Below are 26,616 nucleotides of genomic sequence, written 5' to 3'. Positions count from 1 at the left end.
TACTTACTACATAGTAATATGGTCTACTAATAGTTACTACATAGTAATATGGTCTAATAGTTACTACATAGTAATATGGTCTACTAATAGTTACTACATAGTAACATGGTCTACTAATAGTTACTACATAGTAACATGGTCTACTAATAGTTACTACATAGTAACATGGTCTACTAATAGTTACTACATAGTAATATGGTCTACTAATAGTTACTACATAGTAATATGGTCTAATAGTTACTACATAGTAATATGGTCTAATAGTTACTACATAGTAATATGGTCTAATAGTTACTACATAGTAACATGGTCTACTAATAGTTACTACATAGTAATATGGTCTACTAATAGTTACTACATAGTAATATGGTCTACTAATAGTTACTACATAGTAACATGGTCTACTAATAGTTACTACATAGTAACATGGTCTACTCATAGTTATTACATAGTAACATTCCTTTCCTCTGGAATAAGAACACGGTTAGAAGCACCAATAAACTCATATGGTCCTTAGAATGTTGTTGTTTCTTCTTGTAATCCTGATAATAATGCAGATATCTCACCTCTAGTTGTTGTTTCTTCTTGTAATCCTGATAATAATGCAGATATCTCACCTCTAGTTGTTGTTTCTTCTTGTAATCCTGATAATAAATCAGATATCTCACCTCTAGTTGTCGTTTCTTCTTGTAATCCTGATAGTAATGCAGATCTGACCTCTAGTTGTTGTTTCTTCTTGTAATCATGATAATAATGCAGATATCTCACCTCTAGTTGTCGTTTCTTCTTGTAATCCTGATAATAAATCAGATATCTCACCTCTAGTTGTCGTTTCTTCTTGTAATCCTGATAATAAATCAGATATCTCACCTCTAGTTGTTGTTTCTTCTTGTAATCCTGATAATAATGCAGATATCTCACCTCTAGTTGTTGTTTCTTCTTGTAATCCTGATAATAATGCAGATATCTCACATGAAGTTGTTGTTTCTTCTTGTAATCCTGATAATAATGCAGATCTCACCTCTAGTTGTTGTGTCTTCTTGTAATCCTGATAATAAATCAGATATCTCACCTCTAGTTGTCGTTTCTTCTTGTAATCCTGATAGTAATGCAGATCTCACCTCTAGTTGTTGTTTCTTCTTGTAATCATGATAATAATGCAGATATCTCACCTCTAGTTGTCGTTTCTTCTTGTAATCCTGATAATAAATCAGATATCTCACCTCTAGTTGTCGTTTCTTCTTGTAATCCTGATAATAAATCAGATATCTCACCTCTAGTTGTTGTTTCTTCTTGTAATCCTGATAATAATGCAGATATCTCACCTCTAGTTGTTGTTTCTTCTTGTAATCCTGATAATAATGCAGATATCTCACATGAAGTTGTTGTTTCTTCTTGTAATCCTGATAATAATGCAGATCTCACCTCTAGTTGTTGTTTCTTCTTGTAATCCTGATAATAATGCAGATATCACCTCTAGTTGTTGTTTCTTCTTGTAATCCTGATAATAATGCAGATATCTCACCTCTAGTTGTTGTTTCTTCTTGTAATCCTGATAATAATGCAGATATCTCACCTGAAGTTGTTGTTTCTTCTTGTAATCCTGATAATAATGCAGATCTCACCTCTAGTTGTTGTTTCTTCTTGTAATCCTGATAATAATGCAGATATCTCACCTCTAGTTGTTGTGTCTTCTTGTAATCCTGATAATAATGCAGATATCTTACCCCTAGTTGTTGTTTCTTCTTGTAATCCTGATAATAATGCAGATATCTCACCCCTAGTTGTTGTTTCTTCTTGTAATCCTGATAATAAATCAGATATCTCACCTCTAGTTGTCGTTTCTTCTTGTAATCCTGATAATAATGCAGATCTCACCTCTAGTTGTTGTTTCTTCTTGTAATCATGATAATAATGCAGATATCTCACCTCTAGTTGTCGTTTCTTCTTGTAATCCTGATAATAAATCAGATATCTCACCTCTAGTTGTCGTTTCTTCTTGTAATCCTGATAATAAATCAGATATCTCACCTCTAGTTGTTGTTTCTTCTTGTAATCCTGATAATAATGCAGATATCTCACCTCTAGTTGTTGTTTCTTCTTGTAATCCTGATAATAATGCAGATATCTCACATGAAGTTGTTGTTTCTTCTTGTAATCCTGATAATAATGCAGATCTCACCTCTAGTTGTTGTTTCTTCTTGTAATCCTGATAATAAATCAGATATCTCACCTCTAGTTGTCGTTTCTTCTTGTAATCCTGATAGTAATGCAGATCTCACCTCTAGTTGTTGTTTCTTCTTGTAATCATGATAATAATGCAGATATCTCACCTCTAGTTGTCGTTTCTTCTTGTAATCCTGATAATAAATCAGATATCTCACCTCTAGTTGTCGTTTCTTCTTGTAATCCTGATAATAAATCAGATATCTCACCTCTAGTTGTTGTTTCTTCTTGTAATCCTGATAATAATGCAGATATCTCACCTCTAGTTGTTGTTTCTTCTTGTAATCCTGATAATAATGCAGATATCTCACATGAAGTTGTTGTTTCTTCTTGTAATCCTGATAATAATGCAGATCTCACCTCTAGTTGTTGTTTCTTCTTGTAATCCTGATAATAATGCAGATATCACCTCTAGTTGTTGTTTCTTCTTGTAATCCTGATAATAATGCAGATATCTCACCTCTAGTTGTTGTTTCTTCTTGTAATCCTGATAATAATGCAGATATCTCACCTGAAGTTGTTGTTTCTTCTTGTAATCCTGATAATAATGCAGATCTCACCTCTAGTTGTTGTTTCTTCTTGTAATCCTGATAATAATGCAGATATCTCACCTCTAGTTGTTGTGTCTTCTTGTAATCCTGATAATAATGCAGATATCTTACCCCTAGTTGTTGTTTCTTCTTGTAATCCTGATAATAATGCAGATATCTCACCCCTAGTTGTTGTTTCTTCTTGTAATCCTGATAATAAGGCAGATATCTCACCTCTAGTTGTCATTTCTTCTTGTAATCCTGATAATAATGCAGATATCTCACCTCTAGTTGTTGTGTCTTCTTGTAATCCTGATAATAATGCAGATATCTCACCTCTGGTTGTTGTTTCTTCTTGTAATCCTGATAATAATGCAGATATCTTACCCCTAGTTGTTGTTTCTTCTTGTAATCCTGATAATAATGCAGATATCTCACCCCTAGTTGTTGTTTCTTCTTGTAATCCTGATAATAAGGCAGATATCTCACCTCTAGTTGTCATTTCTTCTTGTAATCCTGATAATAATGCAGATATCTCACCTCTAGTTGTCGTTTCTTCTTGTAATCCTGATAATAAGTCAGATATCTCACCTCTAGTTGTTGTTTCTTCTTGTAATCCTGATAATAATGCAGATATCTCACCTCTAGTTGTTGTTTCTTCTTGTAATCCTGATAATAATGCAGATATCTCACCTGAAGTTGTTGTTTCTTCTTGTAATCCTGATAATAATGCAGATATCTCACCTCTAGTTGTTGTTTCTTCTTGTAATCCTGATAATAATGCAGATATCTCACCTCTAGTTGTTGTTTCTTCTTGTAATACTGATAATAATGCAGATATCTCACCTCTAGTTGTTGTTTCTTCTTGTAATACTGATAATAATGCAGATATCTCACCTGAAGTTGTTGTTTCTTCTTGTAATCCTGATAATAATGCAGATATTTCACCTCTGGTTGTTGTTTCTTCTTGTAATCCTGATAATAATGCAGATATCTCACCTCTAGTTGTTGTTTCTTCTTGTAATCCTGATAATAATGCAGATATCTCACCTGAAGTTGTTGTTTCTTCTTGTAATCCTGATAATAATGCAGATATCTCACCTGAAGTTGTTGTTTCTTCTTGTAATCCTGATAATAATCAGATCTCACCTCTAGTTGTCGTTTCTTCTTGTAATCCTGATAATAAGGCAGATATCTCACCTCTAGTTGTCATTTCTTCTTGTAATCCTGATAATAATGCAGATATCTCACCTCTAGTTGTTGTGTCTTCTTGTAATCCTGATAATAATGCAGATATCTCACCTGAAGTTGTTGTTTCTTCTTGTAATCCTGATAATAATCAGATCTCACCTCTAGTTGTCGTTTCTTCTTGTAATCCTGATAATAAGGCAGATATCTCACCTCTAGTTGTCATTTCTTCTTGTAATCCTGATAATAATGCAGATATCTCACCTCTAGTTGTTGTGTCTTCTTGTAATCCTGATAATAATGCAGATATCTCACCTCTAGTTGTTGTGTCTTCTTGTAATCCTGATAATAATGCAGATATCTCACCTCTAGTTGTTGTTTCTTCTTGTAATCCTGATAATAATGCAGATATCTCACCTCTAGTTGTTGTTTCTTCTTGTAATCCTGATAATAAGGCAGATATCTCACCTCTAGTTGTCATTTCTTCTTGTAATCCTGATAATAATGCAGATATCTCACCTCTAGTTGTTGTGTCTTCTTGTAATCCTGATAATAATGCAGATATCTCACCTCTAGTTGTTGTTTCTTCTTGTAATCCTGATAATAATGCAGATATCTCACCTCTAGTTGTTGTTTCTTCTTGTAATCCTGATAATAATGCAGATATCTCACCTCTAGTTGTTGTTTCTTCTTGTAATCCTGATAATAATGCAGATATCTCACCTCTAGTTGTTGTTTCTTCTTGTAATACTGATAATAAAGCAGATATCTCACCTCTAGTTGTTGTTTCTTCTTGTAATCCTGATAATAATGCAGATATCTCACCTCTAGTTGTTGTTTCTTCTTGTAATCCTGATAATAAATCAGATATCTCACCTCTAGTTGTCGTTTCTTCTTGTAATCCTGATAGTAATGCAGATATCTCACCTCTAGTTGTTGTTTCTTCTTGTAATCATGATAATAATGCAGATATCTCACCTCTAGTTGTTGTTTCTTCTTGTAATCCTGATAATAATGCAGATATCTCACCTCTAGTTGTTGTTTCTTCTTGTAATACTGATAATAAAGCAGATCTCACCTCTAGTTGTTGTTTCTTCTTGTAATCCTGATAATAATGCAGATATCTCACCTCTGGTTGTTGTTTCTTCTTACTGAACCTAATTAGGATTAACCCAGGTGTTCATACTGAACCTAATCAGGTATTAACCCAGGTGTTCATACTGAACCTAATCAGGATTAACCCAGGTGTTCATACTTAACCTAGTCAGGATTAACCCATGTGTTCATACTGAACCTAATCAGGATTAACCCAGGTGTTCATACTGAACCTAATCAGGATTAACCCAGGTGTTCATACTGAACCTAATCAGGATTAACCCAGGTGTTCATACTGAACCTAATCAGGATTAACCCAGGTGTTCATACTGAACCTAATCAGGATTAACCCATGTGTTCATACTGAACCTAGTCAGGATTAACCCAGGTGTTCATACTGAACCTAATCAGGATTAACCCAGGTGTTCTCATTTAGGCTTACTTACCTGACTCCAGGACTCCAGTCTCCGACTAACTAAGCCTAATTTAAGCCACGTTCAGGAAAGCTATTTAAATGTCCTAGTTTAACTAGTCCTGGCTTAATCTAAGCCCTGCAGGGTCTGAATGAAACCCAGTGTCCAGTGGGATTGATCTGTTTGATCCAATTGTTTGTTTCAGTGTCCAGTAGTTGAATCCTTTGACGTATTGATGATTTCAAAACTTTTCAGTTTCAACAAATGCACTGTGTTAGTTGAAAAGTGAAACTGTTTTGACATAGTGGAAGATATACTGAATTTATACTGTTTTTCATACTAAGATGGACTAAAATATGTGCTCATTGGTTATGCAAGAGGGCGGCATGTAGCCTCGTGGTTAGAGCTGACAAGGTAAAAATATGTTGTTCTGCCCCTGAACAAGGCATTTAACCCACTGTTCCCTGTTAGGCAATCATTGTGAATAAGAATTTGTTCTTAATTTAAAACTTCTCACGAGTCACCATCCCGGATCCGGGAGCACCCTCATCAGTAAAAAAGCTGACTAGCATAGCCTAGCATAGCGCCACAAGTAAATACTAGCATCTAAATATCATGAAATCACAAGTCCAAGACACCAGATGAAAGATACACATCTTGTGAATCCAGCCATCATTTCCGACTTTTAAAATGTTTTACAGCGAAAACACAATATGTATTTCTATTAGCTAACCACGATAGCAAAAGACTCAACCGCATATTTTCACTTTTTTTTACCGCATAGGTAGCTATCACCAACTCGACCAAATAAAGATATAAATAGTCACTAACCAAGAAACAACTTCATCAGATGACAGTCTTATAACAGATTTATTGTATAGCATATGTTTTGTTCGAAAAATGTGCATATTTCAGGTATAAATCATAGTTTTACATTGCAGCCACCATCACAAATCTCACCAAAGCAGCTAGAATAACCACAGAGACCAACGTGAAATAACTAAATACTCATCATAAAACATTTATGAAAAATACATGGTGTACAGCAAATGAAAGACAAACATCTTGTGAATCCAGCCAATATTTCAGATTTCTTAAGTGTTTTACAGCGAAAACACAATATAGCATTATATTAGTTTACTACAATAGCCAACCACACAACAGCATTCATTCAACGCAACGTTAGCGATAGCGAAAAAAACTGCAAAATATATAAATTTCTTCACTAACCTTCACAATCTTCATCAGATGACAGTCCTATAACATCATATTACACAATACATATATGGTTTGTTCGAAAATGTGCATATTTAGCGGCACAAATCGTGGTTTTACAATGTGAATACGTAGTCAAAATGCAAATATATTGTCCGGAGAAATCTTGGAGAGGCACCTAATCTAATCAAATACCTAATCATAAACTTTACTAAAAAATACATGTTGGACAGCAAATGAAAGATACACTAGTTCTTAATGCAACCGCTGTGTTAGATCTTTAAAAATAACTTTAGTACGACATACAGCTTACGTTATAGCGAGATAGCCCCCAAAATCAGGGCGAAAAATACAACTACACATTTTCGACAGAAATACGAAATAACATCATAAATGGTTCCTACTATTTGATGAGCTTCCATCAGAATCTTGTACAAGGTGTCCTTTGTCCAGAATAATCGTTGTTCGGTTGTAGAATGTCCTCTTCATCTGTCGAATTAGCAACCAAAGCTAGCCATGTGGCGAAAATCACAATAAACTGATATAAACTGATATAACTCGGTTTAAAATAACTACTTTATGATGTTTTTAACACATATCAAATAAAATCAGAGCCGGAGATATCTAACGTCTATAACGAAAGCTTTTCAGAACGCAATTCAGGGGTCCTTCCCGCGCCTTGCTGAACAAAGGAAACTTGGGGTCATGTCATTCCAAGAGCTCTCATTTGACCTCAGATCAAGCTATACACCCCAATCCACCTCTCACAGCCTATTGACATCTAGTGGAAGGCGTATGCAGTGCATGTAGATCCATAGATTTCAGGCAAATTAATAGGATGGCCCTGGAACAGAGCCTCGATTTCAGATTTTTCACTTCCTAAAAGGAAGTTTGCTGCAAAATGAGTTCTGTTTTACTCACAGATATAATTTCAAACGGTTTTAGAAACTAGAGAGTGTTTTCTATCCAATAGTAATAATAATATGCATATTGTACGAGCAAGAATTGAGTACGAGGCAGTTTAATTTGGGAATGATTTTTTACAAAGTGAAAACAGCACCCCCATATTGACAAAAGTGTTCTTAACTGACTTGCCTAGTTAAATAAAATAAAAAAATAATTAAGTGTGTTGATTGTCAGTCATGAGGTTAATTTGTTTTGCAATATGTTTAAATCAAGCTTTATTTATACAGCACATTTCAGACATGGATGCAACACAATGGCTTCACAGGAAAAAATTTAAAACAATGAAAAACAAACAATAATATTTACTACACAACGAACATAAGATTAACAACTGAAAGACTAATGAGCATCCTAAGAAAAATCCATTGATTAACATATTAACAATTGGATGAAATATTCAACCATAACGAGATGGACAAGCCAGCACAGGTGTAACACAGACTGGCTAACGAGGTGACACCAATCAGTTCTCCCTACATGCTAACGAGCTGGACGTGCTGATAAAGTCCAACCTCAAAACATAAATGGAAAAACCAAAGCCTGTAACACCTTCCCCCTTAAGACAACAAATATATCCTATATTTTTGTTGGACAAGTTTGCGTACCACCAACAGAAAACAACTTCCATTTCACATTATAATCAACTACAATGCTTCACCTACAATATAAACATGGTGTCTACTGGCTGTTTTCCCCCCACTCTCTTCTTCCTAAAACTCACTAGCTTCTAGAACTCTCGTCTTCCTAAAACTCACTAGTTTCTAGAACTCTCATCTTCCTAAAACTCACTAGCTTCTAGAACTCTCGTCTTCCTAAAACTCACTAGCTTCTAGAACTCTGGTCCCCTTGGAACGAGCCCAAACAAAACTCATCTCCAATACGGGAAAAACGTGCAGTCAAAATAAATTGTGATCCATGGCAACTCACTGGCTAAACGTAAAACACAAATATTTTTGAATGCCCACCCTTGAGACAATCTGCAACCAAGTTGTCCTTACCACAGACATGTCTGGTTTCAAGAGGAAACTCCTGCAATATCCGTAGTAACTTTCCACCTCACTGCGGAGCTTCTCTCTCTTTTCAGGGTTCACTCGATAGGCATGTTGTTGGATCGGGCCCAGTCCCCAATGTCATGCTCTAGTACATTTGGGTTGGCACATCTGAGAATGATCCCTGATATTCTAAAAGTAGGGCAACAATGTCAATATAATTGTCCCCAAAAATGTCAAATTGGTTGCATAAATAATCATGATTACTAAATGTTACATTAATTATAAATATGAAATATCAAAACCAAATGTACACCCCTTTGTTAATATGTATTGGCAATAATTAACTTAATGGTGAGGCATGGAATAATAAAACATGTATCTTTTGTCAGTCTGGATGTTTGAAATATGAGGTGATTTGAAACATGCTTCTTCAGTAGTGTATTATACTGAGTCCATGTGTATAGGCTGCAAGTACATTGAAATTAAGTTGTTTTCAAGTCATTGAAAAAAACGACATCTCAACTTTCAACTAAAATTGAAAGTACTGTTGAAGTCGGAAGTTTACATACACCTTAGCCAAATACATTTAAACTCAGTTTTTCACATGTCCTGACATTTAATCCTAGTAGAAATTCCCTGTCTTAGCTCAGTTAGGATCACCACTTTGTTTAAGAATGTGAAATATCAGAATAATAGTCAAGAAAATGATTTATTTCAGCTTTTATTTCTTTCATCACATTCCTAGTGGGTCAGAAGTTTACATACACTCAATTAGTATTTGGTAGCATTGCCTTTAAATTGTTTAACTTGGGTCAAACATTTCGGGTGGCCTTCCACAAGCTTCCCACAATAAGTTGGGTGAATTTTGGCCCATTCCTCCTGACAACGCTGGTGTAACTGAGTCAGGTTTGTAGGCCTCCTTGCTCACAAATGCTATTTTCACTTCTACCCACACATTTTCTATAGGATGAGGTCAGGGTTTTGTGATGGCCCCTCAAATACCTTCACTTTGTTGTCCTTAAGCCATTTTGCCACAACTTTGGAAGTATGCTTGTGGTCATTGTCCATTTGGATGAATCATTTGCTACCAAGATTTAACTTCCTGACTGATGACTTGAGATGTTGCTTTAATATATCCACATAGTTTTCTTCCTCATGATTACATCTATTTTGTGAAGTTCACCAGTCCCTCCTGCAGCAAAGCACCCCCACAACATGATGCTGCCACCCCCGTGCTTCACGGTTGGGATAGTGTTCTTCGGCTTGCAAGCCTCCGCCTTTTTCCTCCAAACATAACGATGGTCATTATGGCCAAACAGTTCTTTTTTTGTTTCATTAGACCAGAGGACATTTCTCCAAAAAGTACCATCTTTGTCCCCATGTGCAGTTGCAAACCATAGTCTGGCTTTTTTAGGGCGGTTTTTGGAGCAATGGCTTCTTCCTTGCTGAGCGGCCTTTCAGGTTATGTTGATATAAGACTCATTTTACTGTGGATACAGATACTTTTGTACCTGTTTCCTCCAGGATCTTCACAAGGTAATTTGCTGTTGTTCTGGGATTGATTTGCACTTTTCGCACCAAAGTACGTTCATCTCTAGGAGACAGACCCACTGGAATTGTGATACAGTGAATTATAAGTGAAATAATCTGTCTGTAAACAATTGTTGGAAAAATTACTTGTGTCATGCACAAAGTAGATGTTCTAACCAACTTGCCAAAACTATAGTTTGTTAACAAGAAATTTGTGGAGTTGTTGAAAAACGAGTTTCAATGTGTACATAAACTTCCGACTCCAACTGTAATTGTCGGGCATAGTCTTCTTTGCAACGTGTTTTCAATGACATTTTGCTTGGTGGGAAAAAGTCAAAACAACGTGTTTTAACGTGTCCAAATCAACAGTTGTGATTAATTGAAAACCTAAACATTACATGCTATATACACAAACATCTGCCACAATAATCATATTACTTATTTTTTCAAACAAGCTCATTTTAAACTGCACAAGCACCAAAAACACTGTTGTTTTGACAAGTAGCAATAAATCACTGATATCGATTAGGAGGGAAATTAGGTTGTACGTGCTGTTGAAACTAACACAACTAAACAAAACACATGGAAATGGGAGATATATTTTACCTCACTGGTTAGAGGACAACCTGCAAAAGACAGTCAGCTACATTCTGGAGTGATGCATTTAAATGTAGGGGTCGCTAAATAAAGGAACACTTACTTATTTGTCATCACTCATCGATATCATGTTGAAATCAATTGTGCCGAGAGGAGGAAGATGAGGTTGCACGTCCTGTTAAAACTAACAGCTCAAAAATCACACGGAATCTGGGAATAATGTGTACATCCCTGGTTAGAGGACAATTTGTATAAAACAGATCGCTACATTTTTAAGTGTTGCATTTTGATTCAAGTGGGTCACCAACATGGTAAGTGTAACACAGCTCATTTTGTGTTAGTCACTTTTTGTTAAATCATATAAATAGTACTCTTTCAATTCAGAGCAAACGTTTAGGGTTCTACATTCTGACAATCATTAAAATACTCCTACTATAATGTTAAAACATTCCACATTGTGACATTAATTCATTGATATCATGAAACAACTCCTTCATGTATGTATTTTCTGATGTTTAATCAGATATCTTTTATCGGAGAATCTCTTGTCACATTGATTACAGCTATGAGGTTTCTCTCCTGTGTGTGTTCTTTGGTGTGATACCAGGCTGCCTGACTGATTAAAACTCTTACCACATTGATCACAGCCATAAGATTTCTCTCCTGTGTGTATTCTCTGGTGTATCTTCTGATCTCCAGATTGAACAAAACTCTTCCCACATTGATTACAGTTATATGGTTTCTCTCCTGTGTGTGTTCTCTGGTGTTTAGTCAGATTGCTAGATGTAAAAAAAATATTCCCACATTGATTACAGCTATAAGGTCGCTCTCCTGTGTGCATTCTCTGGTGCACCTTCAAGGTGTGTGATGTTGAGAAGCTTTTCCCACAATATGAACAATGGTGAAGCTTCTCTCCTGTGTGTGTTCTCTGGTGAGATGTCAGGGTTTTTAGCTGAAAAAAACTCTTCCAACATTGATCACAGCTAAAAGGTTTCTCTCCAGTGTGAATTATTTGATGTATTTTAAGTTTTACTGAAGAGTTGAATCTTTTCCCACAGTCAGAGCAGCAGTTAGATTTCCCTCCAGTGTGAATTCTCAGGTGAACTTTTAGTAAATTTGGTCTTGAGAAACGTTTCCCACAATCAGAGCAGCAGAAAGGTTTCTCTCCTCTGGGTCTCTGCTGGTGTTTCTTGATGTGTTCTGATGTGGAGAGACTCTTCTCTGCCTTGTCAGCATCATGATGTTGTTGAGGCTCCCCAGAGGATCCACGATAGTCCGGTATCTCTCCTGTGTGAACAACAAATTCAGGTTAAAGTCCCACAACAACAGAAATCCACTGTTTATTTGAGGTAAAAGGTGATGCCCAGAGCATACCCATGAAGTTGTACAACAATTGACATCTTTTAAATTATTTGACAATTAAGACAGTCAAGTTAGCAACAATAGTTATATTTAGTCTTGTTTTCACAATAGTAGTAACCAGAAAAAAGTTAATGTTGCTGAAATCCTAAGCAGTGTGCCAGACAACTATTGGTCTCCAATACAGGCCCCTTTCTGTGTTGGCTTAAATTGCAGCATGAGGGCGATGCACAGGCAAGTTGGTTGTAGAAACTCCTCCCTGCTAATGAGGAAACCGCTAGTTATGGATGTAGTATATCTGCATGGAGCAAAAATGGTGAGCGAAGATTTTAGTTTTTAACAATGTATTCTGAATATTACAGAACACTCTCAGTGCAAGATCAGGAGTGCTACTCAAGGAAACTCACATTAAGTTCTGTGTCTATTCACTAATTCACCACCGTGGGGGAAAACTCAGGGGAGTTCTCATAGGTTGACAGCAAAAATAGCCTCCATTTACAGGTTGAATATAAGTGCATTTCACATTACTTTGGGATTAAAATTGTAATGCTCGTTTGAATCTCCTGCTTAACTTCTCTAGGGTATGTGGGACGGTAGCGTCCCACCTCGTCAACAGCCAGTGAAACTGCAGGGCGCCAAATTCAAAACAACAGAAATCCCATAATTTTAATTCCTCAAACATACAAGTATTTTACACTATTTTAAAGCTACACTTGTTGTAAATCCAGCCAAAGTGTCCGATTTCAAAAAGGTTTTACGACTAAAGCACACCAAACGATTATGTTAGGTATGAGCCAAGTCACAGAAAAAGACAGCCATTTTTCCAGCCAAAGAGAGCAGTAACAAAAAGCAGAAATAGAGATTAAATGAATCACTAACCTTTGATGATCTTCATCAGATGACACTCATAGGACTTCATGTTACACAATACATCTATGTTTTGTTCGGTAAAGTTCATATTTATATCCAAAAATATGAGTTTAGGCAAGACGCTACTGTCTCACTTGGCAAAAAGCCAGAGAAAATGCAGAGCGCCATATTCAAATTAAAATCAAACTTTCATTAAATCACACATGAAAGATACCAAATTAAAGCCACACTGGTTGTGAATCCAGCCAACATGTCAGAATTCAAATAGGCTTTTCGGCAAACGCATACGATGCTATTATCTGAGTATAGCAACATTGTAAACAAAGAGAGATACGCATATTTCAACCCTGCAGGCGCGACACAAAACAAAGAAATAAAAATATAATTCATGCCTTACCTTTGACGAGCTTCTGTTGTTGGCACTCCAATATGTCCCATAAACATCACAAATGGTCCTTTTGTTCGATTAATTCCGTCGATATACATCCAAAATGTCCATTTATTTGGCACGTTTGATCCAGAAAAACACAGGTTCCAACTTGCTCAAACGTGACGACAAAATATCTCAAAGGTTACCTGTAAACTTTGCCCAAAAAATTCTAACTACTTTTGTAATACAACTTCAGGTATTTTTTAACCTTAATAATCGATAAAATTGAAGACGGGATGATCTGTGTTCAATACAGGATTAAAACCAAATGTAGCATGCCTTCTGGTCATGCGCTTCAATCAAACAGGACACCTGGAGTGACTCGACTTCAAGATGGCCGTATTTCTTCATTACACAAGGGAATAACCTCAACCAATTTCTCAGGACTGTTGACATCCAGTGGAAGCCGTAGGAACTGCAAGCAGTTCGCTTAGCAATCTGGTTTCCCAATGAAAACTCATTGAAAAGAGTGACCTCAAAAACAAAAAACAAATCTGAATGGTTTGTCCTCGGGGTTTCGCCTGCTAAATAAGTTCTGTTATACTCACAGACATGATTCAAACAGTTTTAGAAACTTCAGACTGTTTTCTATTCACATCTACTAATAATATGCATATCTTATCTTCTGGGGATGAGTAGCTGGCAGTTGAATTTGGGTATGCTTTTCATCCAAACGTGAAAATGCTGCCCCGTACCCTAGAGAAGTTAATATGTTTGTGTTATTGTCGCAAATCAACTGCTTTATACATAAAAAACACTTCAACCAGTAAAATGCTCTTTGGCTAGCTTTGCCATCAGCCTGACAATGAGGGTTTGAACACTGTGTATGTCAAATTGGCCCATAACTTCACCTAACAACAACATAGACCTACTGTAGGACCCATAACTTCACCTAACAATAACATAGACCTACTTTAGGACCCATAACTTCACCTAACAATAACATAGACCTACTGTAGGACCCATAACTTCACCTAACAACAACATAGACCTACTGTAGGACCCATAACTTCACCTAACAACAACATGACCTACTGTAGGACCCATAACTTCACCTAACATCAACATAGACCTACTGTAGGACCCATAACTTCACCTAACAGACCTACTGTAGGACCCATAACTTCACCTAACAATAACATAGACCGAGGACTAAAAATAATTTAATATTTCAGGTGAAACATGGAAACTAAAATGTCTTTGTCATGAAATTTGTCATCGCTACATTTTGAAGTGTTGCATTTTGATTCAAGTGGGTCACCAACATGGTAAGTGTAACACAGCTCTTTTTGTGTTAGTCACATTTTGTTAAATCACATAAATAGTACTCTTTCAATTCATAGCAAACGTTTAGGGTTCTACATTCTGACAATCATTAAAATACTCCTACTATAATGTTAAAACATTCCACATTGTGACATTAATTCATTGATATCATGAAACAACTCCTTCATGTATGTATTTTCTGATGTTTAATCAGATATCTTTTATCGGAGAATCTCTTGTCACATTGATTACAGCTATGAGGTTTCTCTCCTGTGTGTGTTCTTTGGTGTGATACCAGGCTGCCTGACTGATTAAAACTCTTACCACATTGATCACAGCCATAAGATTTCTCTCCTGTGTGTATTCTCTGGTGTATCTTCTGATCTCCAGATTGAACAAAACTCTTCCCACATTGATTACAGTTATATGGTTTCTCTCCTGTGTGTGTTCTCTGGTGTTTAGTCAGATTGCTAGATGTAAAAAAAATATTCCCACATTGATTACAGCTATAAGGTCGCTCTCCTGTGTGCATTCTCTGGTGCACCTTCAAGGTGTGTGATGTTGAGAAGCTTTTCCCACAATATGAACAATGGTGAAGCTTCTCTCCTGTGTGTGTTCTCTGGTGAGATGTCAGGGTTTTTAGCTGAAAAAAACTCTTCCAACATTGATCACAGCTAAAAGGTTTCTCTCCAGTGTGAATTATTTGATGTATTTTAAGTTTTACTGAAGAGTTGAATCTTTTCCCACAGTCAGAGCAGCAGTTAGATTTCCCTCCAGTGTGAATTCTCAGGTGAACTTTTAGTGAATTTGGTCTTGAGAAACGTTTCCCACAATCAGAGCAGCAGAAAGGTTTCTCTCCTCTGGGTCTCTGCTGGTGTTTCTTGATGTGTTCTGATGTGGAGAGACTCTTCTCTGCCTTGTCAGCATCATGATGTTGTTGAGGCTCCCCAGAGGATCCACGATAGTCCGGTATCTCTCCTGTGTGAACAACAAATTCAGGTTAAAGTCCCACAACAACAGAAATCCATTGTTTATTTGAGGTAAAAGGTGAAGCCCAGAGCGCACCCATGAAGTTTTATTAAATTATTTGACAATTAAGACAGTCAAGTTAGCAACAATAGTTATATTTAGTCTTGTTTTCACATTAGTAGTAACCAGAAAAAAGTTAATGTTGCTGAAATCCTAAGCAGTGTGCCAGACAACTATTGGTCTCCAATACAGGCCCCTTTCTGTGTTGGCTTAAATTGCAGCATGAGGGCGATGCACAGGCAAGTTGGTTGTAGAAACTCCTCCCTGCTAATGAGGAAACCGCTAGTTATGGATGTAGTATATCTGCATGGAGCAAAAATGGTGAGCGAAGATTTTAGTTTTTAACAATGTATTCTGAATATTACAGAACACTCTCAGTGCAAGATCAGGAGTGCTACTCAAGGAAACTCACATTAAGTTCTGTGTCTATTCACTAATTCACCACCGTGGGGGAAAACTCAGGGGAGTTCTCATAGGCTGACAGCAAAAATAGCCTCCATTTACAGGTTGAATATAAGTGCATTTCACATTACTTTGGGATTAAAATTGTAAGGCTCGTTTGAATCTCCTGCTTAACTTCTCTAGGGTATGTGGGACGGTAGCGTCCCACCTCGTCAACAGCCAGTGAAACTGCAGGGCGCCAAATTCAAAACAACAGAAATCCCATAATTTTAATTCCTCAAACATACAAGTATTTTACACTATTTTAAAGCTACACTTGTTGTAAATCCAGCCAAAGTGTCCGATTTCAAAAAGGTTTTACGACTAAAGCACACCAAACGATTATGTTAGGTATGAGCCAAGTCACAGAAAAAGACAGCCATTTTTCCAGCCAAAGAGAGCAGTAACAAAAAGCAGAAATAGAGATTAAATGAATCACTAACCTTTGATGATCTTCATAAATTTCATAACCATATAGCCAGATAATTTTGTGAATAATCCCACTAGGCTACTCTGTAATGTGTTTTCATTCTAAATGTCCTGAATAAAGGAAAATAGCTCTGTGTGTTGTACAATAGCCTATCCATCAAGGAACAGTTCTCTACACATTATGAGCTAAGTATCTCTGTGTGCAAACAGACTAACGAGACCTTACTGTAAATCAAGCAGACAATAACATTATAAACACCAATTTGTTAGGGATGTTGGATCCAACGTGGAGCACGGCATAACTGTCTTTACCAGAGTAATGAATGAAGAAGCACTTTGGTTGTTGTTGCATGTCGTGATGTTTGTCATTTGACTGTCATTCAGAAAATGATTTCCTGGATCAGCTGATGATAGTTGAACATGTGACTAACAAAACAGCTACAGTATTAAGAAATATGTGTAATTATTGAAGAACCACGTTAATGACAGTATTGATTTGGGTGTTGTCAATAAAGTTAAGGTGACTTTCAGTTAGAACCATTGGATTTAGCAAACTCTGAAATGCTTTAGGATTTCTGTGCCCATGAAAACTGTTTTCCCAGCGAAACATAAGGACACACTAAATGTGACGTAGTTAGAGTGCATTTCAGAGATCTGAATACAAAACTGTCCCACAGCAAGATCCAGTATTTAAGTTGAAGTTGAAGCCCCGCCTTCCACAGGTGATGAGCGTGAGGCTTGGATTTATTCCTTAAATTTAATACCGCTCTTCACCGACCCAGGAAAGGGCGGGGACAAACAGGTGTTGTACCTCATTTCCCTCCTTCATGGAACAGTAATTATAGTCATAAAGTTACACTCCCTTTCAGTCTGTCAACTTCGGTACAACATACTATGGGAAAATACAATCATTCCCTATGCTGACCCAAACGGTTATTAAATGAAATGGCCCATGGCAGACCACCCAGACCTGACCCCGCAAGATGTGTCAGTTTTGTCAATTAATTTATTGTCTTTTGTTTGAAACACTCCTGTCAATGTTGAGTAAGGACGCACACCTGATTATGCATATAGAAGTAGGACTAGTCTACCTGTCCTGCGTGCAAATGTAGGCCTATAAATGTGCCCATTTGGGGATGTCTGATAGTATTTCTGATTGTCTTAACGCACCACCACTAATGAGTAGTGGAGCTTCTCAAATACATTTTTTCTTCACCTCAAACAGCAAGTAAACAAAGTCTAATCAAAATCAATTGCGAATGACAATAGTTCCTCAAAGTATTTTATACAAGATTTCCAGGTCTCGCCCTTTCAATAACCACTCGGCATAAAAGGGAAAAATGTAATGCTCTGATCCAGTGGAAATGTCATAAAATACCTGATTACTTCTTATTCTTTGCACAAATAGCCAACAGCTGTATCTGTCCCAAACTCACTGGCACGGGAAACTGAGGGCCCAGAATATTTTATACAATGTTGCAAGCTTGCTATAACTATCAGGAGTTTCAGCTAGACCAAGTTGATAGTTGATTGGTTGCTTGCTGTCACAAGGGGCCGACCCAGTTGATTGTATCAACTATGTTTCAAGTGCGTTGTAGACAGGCCATGTGCAGCAAATGTGATACATAGGATATTTTCTACCTGCAGGATGCAATGTTTTTATTTGTTGGCTTTATGTAGGCAATTTTTACATAGGTTGGCAATGGCAATAAAAGTTACTTTTAGATTTATATAATTTTCATTTAGATTAAATGTAGATTAACCACAGACAATGATTTTGAGATACTACTATAAATGAAATGAAACTGTTCCACGAAAATGTGCATATGAAAATCATAACTGGCACGCAGATTGGTAAAAATGGTAACATAACTTGGCACTCCAAATGGAAAAGGTTGCCCACCGCTGGTGTAGCCCATTACAGGAAACTTCAGGAGCTTAACGGCAGAATTTCTCTCTTCTGGTTAGGTTATCTTGATCTCTGGCTCCCTCGAGTCATTTGTGTGTCTTCATTATTTAATCAAACAGCGTTTATTAAAACACATCGGGTGTGTCTATATATGGAAAAATACATGTTATAACATTTCAACCAATCGTTTGGTAGAAAGAACAGACGACTCTTGGTTGACCAAGATGTACTTTAGGTGGGGACACAAGAACATTATGTTGGGGCAACGCAGGAGTGGCTTTGGTAGAAGTCTCCGAATGTCCTTGAGTGACCCAGCCAGAGCCCGGACTTGAGCCTGATCTAACATCTCTGGAGAGACCTGAAAATAGCTGTGCAGTAATGTTCCCCATCCAACCTGACAGAGCTAGAGAGGATCTGGAGAGAAGGATGGGAGAAACTCCCCAAATGCAGGTGTGCCAAATAAATTAGCTAAATGAAAGGGGGGGGGGAATAATTTAATACATTTTAGAATAAGGCTTTAACGTAACAAAATGTTGAAAAAGTCAAGGGGTCTGAATACTTTCCCGAATGCACTGTATACAGCAACACCTCCCCCATAAGCATTCCAGTCTTCACTGTAGATGTTATATCCCTGTATTGCTACTGCTGTATCAAAGGAATTATCTAAGTGAGTTTCAGAGATGAACAGTACAGTATATTCAAAATTCAATAGGCAGGCAAGTAAACAAAAACGTTTTCAAATAAAAACTATTCCAGAAAATGTCAAAGCGTATATAACGCCCGTCCAAGAGACTGTCGACCAATCGTGTTCACATTGTCATGCTGTGACACGCAGTTCCTAGGCTAATTCTCACGAAATCCCTTTTTAAAGTCAGGGTATGAGTCGGAAACATGCCTATTTTCCTTGAAAGTACGTAATGTCACGATTGCAAAGCTATACGATATTACAGAGAACAAGTTAATTATCTCACATCTCTGAAAATATTTGTAATGTTGTGCTTCTTGTTCACAGAGGGTAATTCATGCCAATGTTATTTTCTTTAAGCTGTTAATACAAATTGAAAGCAGTTTCCAATATCCTAATTTCTTAAAGTATTTCTGGTGATAGCAGGTGATAGTGATACACAAGCTAGGTCTATTTGAAACATTGCCATCCCATGGCAGCATTTACCAGCCACCAGGTTCAGAAGATTTAAAACCACATAAAAAAATATTTAAAACACAATTCTATTTTTACCCAAAGTTAAGATATAAATGATTCAAACGGAACAGAATTCATGCTGGTTATTATTTTAGGCTATTTTAGTTTGAGTCAAACAGGTTTGTTATTTTATTTCAGTTTACTAAACAGTTTTCCCCTAATTACTTTTTCTATAATAAGCATGGAGGTTTGCCCTATCAACCAGTCATAGGTACTGGTGACAAAGCGCCTCGTAACCTAGCTGGGAGTGGGACAGACAGAACCCTTCTGTGGTAACAGACAGGGGCGATATGTAATCAAATCTAATTCCCAGGAATGGGGTTCATATGAACCACAGAGACTGTGTGGGATAATAACACGGCCGTGTCCAACCCTGCTTGTTCCCTCGACTCCACTACCAACCACCAATCTCCAACAGGGCCCTTAACCTGTATCACTAGACACTTCATAGTGAGCTACAGGTAGGAATCAGCAATGAATCCCAATAATGAGCCACCTATGGGAGGGGTAACCCTTTGTGGACAAATCTCTCAACGTATTACTGCTACCCTGGGGAGATTGATATACCCCTTGAACATCGGCTCCAACCCTCGTCGGATGTGGCAGGGCTTGCCACATCAGACTACAAAGGGAAGCACAGCCGATAATTGCCCAGTGACACGAGCCTACCAAACAAGCTAAATTACTTCTATGCTCGCTTCGAGGAAAGTAACACTGAAACATGCATGACAGCATTAGCTGTTCCGGACGACTTTGTGATCACGCTCTCCGCAGCCGATGTGACTAAGACCTTTAAGCAGGTTAACATTCACAAGGCCACAGGGCCAAACGGATTACCAGGACGTGTACTCCAAGCATGCGCTGACCAACTGGCAAGGGTCTTCACTGACATTTTCATCCCCTGTCTGAGTCTGTAATCCCAACATGTTTCAAGCAGACCACCATAGTCCCTGTGCCCAAGAACACTAAGGTAATCTGCCTAAATGACTACCGACCCGTAGCACTCACGTCTGTAGCCATGAAGTGCTTTGAAAGGCTGGTCATGGCTCACATCAACACCATTATGCCAGAAACCCTAGACCCACTCCAATTTGCATACCGCCCCAACAGATACACAGATGATGCAATCTCTATTGCACTCCACACTGCACTTTCCCACCTGGACAAAAGGAACACCCATGTGAGAATGCTATTCATCGACTACAGCTCAGCGTTCAACACCAAAGTGCCCTCAAAGCTCATCACTAAGCTAAGGACCCTGGGACTAAACACGAGCACACCCCATTCTCATCGAAGGGGTTGTAGTTGAGCAGTTGAAAGCTTCAAGTTCCTTGGTATCCACATCCTTGGTGTCCACATTATAGGCTTAGTTCACTGGTGAACTGTTGAAATCATGGAAACATAATGACGATTCTAATTCTAGATTTGGAATAGAATGTGCAGCACCTTGAATATATTGTTGTTTGACTACCAATTAATAAACCAGGGAGGAATTACTGACAGAGTAGGAGCATGGTGGAGACATCCAAGAGAGGGAAATCAGAAAAGGGAAATGACAGGAAGTAGTGTAGACGAAAGGGATAACAAGTTGGTGAAGCAACAGATGTGCTGGAATGAGAACAATATAGCTGGAATGAGCACAATATAGATGGAATGACAACAATATAGATGGAATGACAACAATATAGATGGAATGACAACAATATAGATGGAATGACAACAATATAGATGCTACTTTGAGAACACAAACTCTCACATCTTTCACAGCACAGAGCGAGGGAGTCCAGGGATGACTGGAGGAGCAATGGAGGAAGCATTGTGGGATTCTCTTGGCGTGAGTACAGTTGGTGAGACTGCATGAAGGATGGTGAAGAACAGTCACTTTAACTCTACCTACATGTACATATTACCTCAACTAACCCCGTGTCAACACTGCAAAAGGAGAAAGCTTTGTGTGGTTTAGGTTAAACATTTCAGGTAGACACACGTTGATTAAAATTAATGATAGACGGAAGGTTTTACTGTGGTTTGGTGAAGTGGTTCTCCCATCTTATGTAAAACATGGGTAAGTGAGATGTCCAAACTGCAGCGGCTTCTGTATATGTGGCAAGTGTTTGTCGAAGGAATAAATATGTCGTAGTCACATGAAGCATGTTGTAATTGTGATGGGAATCACGTTCCCGACTTCCCGGAGTGCCCTGTACGAATGAAGGATGTCACAGTAGCTAGGATGATCAGGCCCATCCAGCAGGTGTCCTATGTGGAGGCAGTGAAAATAGCTGAAGGAGTAGAGAGGAGAAGGTAGTTCATGACCCACAGTCTGCAGTGAAGCCATGCAGGAGAAGGATCCCAACACACTAATAGTGAACAAGGTGGACTTTGTTGTGTTTATAGAGCAAGTGATAAATTGCATTAATAAATTATTAGTAACCTTCATCCAAAACTAGCAGTTTCCGCATTAGCTTGGAGGAGTTTCTACAACAAAATTGTGTTTGCATTGCCCTCACTACCGCAGTGATAAATTGCATTAATAATAAACTAATAAAACATCTAAGAAGCTAGACATCATTGTGAAGGCGGCAAATAGATTTCTGGATCTCCAGGACTTCAGACTAAATGTTACAGGGAGTACTGAATGAAGACCTTCCACCCCTCCCAGGTTCCTGAACCTGTGTAGGGATCTGAATAGTACCATTTTTGTTTGAAATTCAGGGTAGTCGAGTGAATTTGGTTCGTGTTTATATTACGAAAATAGTATGATTTGTTAATCCCAATTTTTTTGGCGTTTTGGATATTTTTTACAACCCCGTACAGTAGGTGGCAGCAATACACCTGATAAGTGTAGTCTGACAATAAACCTCAGAGAAGAAGACATGGTAGGAACCAAAGTGTTGATCAGTGTTTCCAGTTGACCCTAATTAGATGTTACATTACATGTTGTTTTCTTACTTCATGTAGCCAGCTAGCTAGCCAACATATTCATACTTCTCTTACTCCTCTCTGATAAGATACGGCTGCACAAACATGCTTATCTAGGCCTACACCAGCACTGGTACCAGGCAGTATTAGCTAGCTACGTTTGCTCTGACTCTTAATACATTTAGCAAGTTAGCTAGCCCGCTAACTAGCGATTAGCAGCTAACATTATTTGAGCAACACCTTGCTAAGAAAAGACAATCTTTCGCCTTTAATGTAATGGCATGAAAAGAATTGCCAGAATATTATACAATGACTTATCAACAGCTCTAAAAATTTGACCCCAACAGGAAATCTACACTGGCAGTTATAGAAAGACCCATTTACTATATAACCATTGATTCTTGAAGAATATAACTTATAAATGCCTCAAATGTATCACCCCTACCAGAAACAACAACATAAGCTCATATAACGACACTGTTTGTAAACAAATACTATATGGCTGAGGAGTAGGGTCGATCCACGCGTTCTGACCTCACAATGACAGTAAAGCACCCAAGCTAACTGGCTAACATTGGATAGCTTGCTAGACACAAATCAGAGAAAACCTCACTCTTACCATTTTACTTGCACTAGCAGAGTTGGTTAGGCTGTTTTCATGTTATCCAGGGTGTTGGTGACAAACTGTGCTGCTGGCAACAATTTAATTTGATTTTTTTTGCAGATGTTTACTGACACCGGCCATATTCAACGGGTGTTGAGCGTTATTAAATACATCAGTTATTCTGCGCTCTAATCAAGTCAATAAATATTGGGTAGTTAGTTACTATACTGGCAAGTTGGATGTATAAGTAGCCAACTAACGTTAAGTAGCTAGCTCACATACTGGTACATACTGCTGTAAAGATATGCTATGCGTTTTGTAAGGATAGTGTAGCTAACATAACGTGTAAGGTAACTTATTTGAAAAGTCATTACTTTATTGCATTGCTCAACATGTCATAATTATTTAAAGCAGTTCATTTGTATCCGCTCTCTCGTTGGACTTCGGCTGCATATTTTCCTCCATTTTCTTCTAATCTGAAAACGTTGAAGCCACACCCACATGAAGAATTGCATTATGGGCCCTAAAGTACTGCGTGTATACGTCATATTTTGGCGAATTTAGTACGACATCCGGGAACTTTTGGCATACTAACTATATCATACTATGACCAATAAGCAGACTATATACTCAATTAACATCACAAATAGTGCAGTTAGTATGAGTATTCTAACACAGCTCAGGACTCTGGGCAGCCATTTTGTTTGTTTAAAAACTAGGTTGCCCCTTTAAAAAAGCCACACAACAATCAATCAATCTGCAGTTCAACCAATAACAAGGCTGTAATTCCACCACTGTTTTGGTAATAAGATGATGGATGGGGCTGGAGAAATGTAACTAGTCTCTAATTCATAGACAGACCAATGGATGCAAGGACTGACCATCCATGATATCAACATTATAGTTTTAACCATGTTGAGGCGATACAGTGTTGATTTACATTGATTCTAAACATTGGAGTAAAAAAAATCTTATTTTGGGGTTCTGATGGGGTAAAAACAGTTGAAATAAGCTCATGAGGCATGTGTTATATTCTTCAAGAATCAATGCCTATGAATAAATAATTTAAAAGTCAAAATATGGATGTAGCAATTGCACATTTCCCCTTTAACACCAAACATCAGTTCAACAACCGCAGAGTTGGTGCTTCTGTTTTTAAGACAGTACTTACGAGTGTTAATCAGGGAACGGTTTCTCAAACCATCTTATTGCTAAGTTCATCGTTAGAACCATCGGATGCCTGAAGATACGTTTGGGAAACCGGGACCAGATATCCAGTTTCGTCCTCTTCTTCATTTTTCGATGTGACAGTCATTTCCCCCTCTTCTTTCACTGAAACGTCGTCGTCCTCCTCTTCCTCTGTAACGTCTTCCTCTTCTTCTTTCACTGTAACAGCCTCACCCTCTAATTGTTTTTGTATTGTAACAGCCTCCTCTTCCTCCTCCTCATCTTTCACGAGAGCTTCTTTCTCCATCCAGTAGACCTTCTCTTCTTCAGCAGGAACCGGGTTAAGTTTGAGACTGGAGCTATGAGGCATGTACTGAAGTCGCTAAACGGTATAATTCAAAGGAGTGTCACTTTATCAGCAGCACGTGATCAATGACGTCTGAAGAATAATTTCGTCGAACACCTGATTGGTTTGGTATTGGGTTCGTTCGACATTGCAGCCGACAGTGCAGGTGGCTGTTGACTGCTGACTGACTAATTTACAAATCACCTTGCATCATAAATAACTACTCATTATTATTTATAAATCAATAACTACTCATTATTATTTATAAATCAGTCAGCCAGTCACCGTTTACCCACAACGCAGCATGGATTTCATGCTCTCGAACACGGCCAGTGGTTTAATATATGACATAATGGCTACGCTGCTACGGCGTGTGACTTCATCTATAAAATGTGGCTGTTCTAAATTCTGTGTCGCTCAAAGCCTTGAGTAATGAACCTATTTTTGACACAATTGGCTGGAAAGAGTAAATGATTCAGAAAGCTTTGTTTCCCCATCACTACTTTTCAGCATGTTTTCTGTGAATTAGACTACTTTTTCTCCGGTAGTTGGTCTCGCTGACCATAACCGTGCTGGTTGGCTACGCTGGTTAGGCTAATAGCTAGTTGGCTAAATAGCCAACGTTAGCTGGTTGGCTAAGATAACTGCATATAGCTAATGTTAGCTGGCTGGCTAAGATGACTGCATATAGCAAACGTTAGCTGGCTGGCTAAGATAACTGTATATAGCTAATGTTAGCTGGCTGACTAAGATAACAGCATATAGGTAATGTTAGCTGGCTGGCTAAGATAACTGCATATAGCTAACGTTAGCTGGCTGGCTAAGATAACTGCATATAGATAAAATTCTTTGATATTTGGTTGGATGGCGTTATGTATTTACAAAACGGTGGTTTACTTTAATCACTCAAGTCATGAGTGCAAATTATTGGTTTAATTTAAAGTTATACATTTGAAGTTATTTATGTTGTAGTTTACATCATAGGGAATAGGCTGGTCCTCCATATTACTTCACACCTGACTTTGGCATTCTTCTGAATTCTGATTGGTTAAATGTAATAACTCCAAATATAGCACAGTGAGGTGTAACTTTGCATTGAGACTTTAAAAATATTTTATTTTATAAAAATACAAAACATGCAAACAACAACATCATACAAACATGAACTACATCACACCTGCCCAGACCCACTAGAACACACCTCCATCTCCATTAACTACATCACACCTGCCCAGACCCACTAGAACACACCTCCATCTCCATTAACTACATCACACCTGCCCAGACCCACTAGAACACACCTCCTTCTCCAGCTCCTGCATCACTGTCCGCCACATGGCCTCAAACTGCACCATTTTATTTCTCACCGTCGCCCAGCACTTTACATTTTTAGATAATAAAGCATTTGACCTTTCCACTGCGTTATCAATGGAGGATTGGTTGATTTCCAATTAAGTATTTAAGATGATTGACGAGAAAAGTATCGTCCAACCATCCGGTAACTTGTTTCATGCGCATCAAAGGTGAGGGTGAATTTCAGGTGTTCACTGCTTGTATTGATGAAGGAGTGGAATCGATGAAGTTCCTCTGCTGTCCCCTGGAATAGAAGGAACACGTCATCAATGAAGACTTTTACAGAGCCTGATGAGGTGCTAGAATGGATTGTTAGGGCTGACAATCACATTCTTCTCTAACAACCCCACATACAGATTGGCATAATTAGATGCTATTTTTTTTAAACTACAATGACCATAATGACCTGAGCGCCTACTTGTCTTGTCTGTGTTTCTTTTACACCTGCTACGTAAAAGAGACAGACGAATGTGTAACAGTATAGCTTCCGTCCCTCTCCTCGCCCCTACCTGGGCTCGAACCAGGGACCCTCTGCACACAT

At 37.9% G+C, this 26,616-nt stretch overlaps 1 protein-coding gene and 1 pseudogene across 1 annotated transcript in view; one reads left to right on the top strand and one right to left on the bottom strand.

The window, feature by feature from the left end:
* Positions 1–12,043, bottom strand: part of LOC139567104 (zinc finger protein 271-like) — a 58,253-nt pseudogene extending 46,210 nt beyond the window's left edge.
* LOC139567094 (zinc finger protein ZFP2-like) overlaps positions 1–26,616 on the top strand; it is a 303,695-nt gene that overhangs the window by 155,907 nt on the left and 121,172 nt on the right. The gene's annotated exons all lie outside the window — the stretch shown is intronic.

This window comes from Salvelinus alpinus, unplaced genomic scaffold (assembly GCF_045679555.1).
Source record: "Salvelinus alpinus unplaced genomic scaffold, SLU_Salpinus.1 scaffold_43, whole genome shotgun sequence".
Classification (NCBI taxonomy): Eukaryota; Metazoa; Chordata; class Actinopteri; order Salmoniformes; family Salmonidae; genus Salvelinus; species Salvelinus alpinus.
This window is presented reverse-complemented; position numbering and strand designations above follow the sequence as displayed.